Source organism: Scylla paramamosain, chromosome 40 (assembly GCF_035594125.1).
Source record: "Scylla paramamosain isolate STU-SP2022 chromosome 40, ASM3559412v1, whole genome shotgun sequence".
Taxonomy (NCBI): domain Eukaryota; kingdom Metazoa; phylum Arthropoda; class Malacostraca; order Decapoda; family Portunidae; genus Scylla; species Scylla paramamosain.
In genome coordinates, this window is record NC_087190.1 from 10,764,104 (window position 1) to 10,766,603 (window position 2,500).

Here is a 2,500-nt window from a genome sequence, read left to right on the forward strand (position 1 = left end):
TAGTAGTAGTAGTAGTAGTAGTAGTAGTAGTACACCCCAGGAGCCTAGGCAGGGAAATAAATGATGCAGGTTATGAATACGTAATAAACCTTAGAGAAATGCAATATGGTTCAGGAGTATTCAGGGAAATATTGATGAATTATGAATGACTTGATGTCTGTCTGAGTTATTTTTACTTGACTCATTCCTGTGTGTTGAAATATTTATTGTTATGATTCCCTGTCTGTGGTGGCTTGTTGCTGTGGGTTAGGTTAGGTTAGGTTAGGTTTGGTTTGGTTTGGTTTAGTTTGGTTAGGCTTGGTTTGGTTAGGTTAGGTTAGTTAGGTTAGGTTAGGTTAGGTTAGGTTAGGTTAAGTACTCTTCCTAACCAACACTCACAACAAACACTCCTCCAATACACTGCAACCGCCTCCCTCACTCACAATAAATAAATAAATAACAAAGTAAAAATGACAAACGTTCCTTGACTACAAAATTCTAATCTTTTCTCTCTGTCTCTCTAAATTTTCCATGTTTTCTTCTAGTTCTGCTCTAAATACAGCTCACTACCAAGCGTTTTCTACCACCAGTGAAGAACAAAATCAAAATAACTTTCCGACGTCCCTTGACCACAAAACATTAGTCTATCTGTTTTTCTTGCTTTCCTCCGCATCCTTCTTCTCTTACTCCAAATACACTTCCTCCTCAAAGAGAGAGAGAGAGAGAGAGAGAGAGAGAGAGAGAGAGAGAGAGAGAGAGAGAGAGAGAGAGAGAGAGAGAGAGAGACTTTCAATACAAAACACCTTTCCAAACGAATAAATAGCAATAACAATAACTTTACAATGTTCTTCGCAAAATATTAATCTTTTGCTCTTTTCTCTTACTCTCCTCCATGTTCTCTACTCTTACTCTAAATACACTTACCTCTTTCCTCATCCTTCCGTGAGAGAGAGAGAGAGAGAGAGAGAGAGAGAAAGGGAGAGGGAGAGACGCTGTGTTTGAATTGCGTCATTGTTCCTTTGTTTACATTAATGTGGAAGAAAACGAGAGCATTTAATGGCGGACTATTGTGTTGACTCCTTCATTAATTTTACGTGTACTTACTTTTCCACTGCTATTGACATATCTTTCTTTAATCAATAACCACTCTGAGACACCTTTTCTTCTCCTACAACCACCTCCAAACAATGTAATGGCAAGAAATCACAAAATCTATTCTCTTTTTATATTCCCTTTTCTCGTAGATGTTTATAAAAATTCCATGCAATGTTTTTAATGTTGTGAATTGTTGTATAACCAAGAAAAAAGGTTAGTGTCAGCTGAGGTATATACGGGTGCTAAAGAATGGTAAAATGTGATTGTTATTTAATTTCTGTTCATCTATAGCTGTGTTTTAAATGTTCCAGTGGGTTGTATAAGCTTTTTAATAGGCTTTAGGCTGTTTTCAGGGTTCTAATAAGTTTAATGAGAATTCTACACTTTTAACAGGTTCTCGCTGAAGTTATTAGGGTTTTCAAGGGTATTTTCGTGATTCTAGTGATAGTTTAACAAGTTTCCTACATTTTAACGGGTGTAGTGGAAGTTAATTGGTGTTTTCAGGATTCTAATGCTGGGTACAGAAGTTCTCTACGCTTTTAAGAAGTTCTATTTTGAATTTACTGAGGTTTTCAAAGCTGTTTTCGTGATTCCACTGATATCTTAAAAATCTGTATTATCAACGAATAAAAAAATAAGTAAAAGCTTACAATTTCAAATCTCTCTCTCTCTCTCTCTCTCTCTCTCTCTCTCTCTCTCTCTCTCTCTCTCTCTCTCTCTCAACTAGTGGTCGCCCGCACCCCAGTGACGCATATTTTACGCTTGCCATTTGCATAGTAACGAGAGGGAGAGGGAAAGAGGGGGGAAGAGGAAGGGAGGGTGGGAAGAGGGGCAGGGAGAGGGAATAAGAGGGTAAGAGATGAGGGAAAGTGTCGAGGGAGAGGAGGGACAGACAGACGGCCGAGAGAGAGAGAGAGAGAGAGAGAGAGAGAGAGAGAGAGAGAGAGAGAGAGAGAGAGAGAGAGAGAGAGAGAGAGAGAGAGAGAGAGAGAATTTACAATAATTTTTTTCTAAATATAAAACCATCATAACAGACAAAAACAATAAATAGATACAAAACCACAACGAATAACCAATAAATAAATAAAAATGAAATGAAAACTAATATAACAAGCACGATGAATAATTTCTATGGCACTAACAAAACGAAATTACATCAAAACACGGGACAAAAAAAAAAATAAAAATGAAAATAAATAAATAAATAAATAAATAAATGAAATAAAATAAAGTAAATAAGTGAAATAAAAAAAATCCACGAAAAAACACAAATATGAAAAAAACACCACATCAAAAAAAACACAAGACAAAACAAACAAAATAAATAAATAAATAAATAAATCAAATGAAACACTAACATACATAAATACAAAAAAAAAAAAAATCTCCCCCCAAAAAAAATCACGGATAAAAAAACAAACCAAAT

General features: G+C 35.5%; 1 long non-coding RNA gene across 1 annotated transcript in view; it reads right to left on the reverse strand.

Annotated features, from left to right (window-relative positions):
- LOC135092420 (uncharacterized) overlaps nucleotides 1-988 on the reverse strand; it is a 2,873-nt gene extending 1,885 nt beyond the window's left edge. The window contains exon 1 of the long non-coding RNA XR_010262861.1: nucleotides 904-988. This is a non-coding gene — a long non-coding RNA (uncharacterized LOC135092420). The remainder of the gene's footprint in view (nucleotides 1-903) is intronic.
- Between the last annotated feature and the right edge of the window lie 1,512 nt (nucleotides 989-2,500).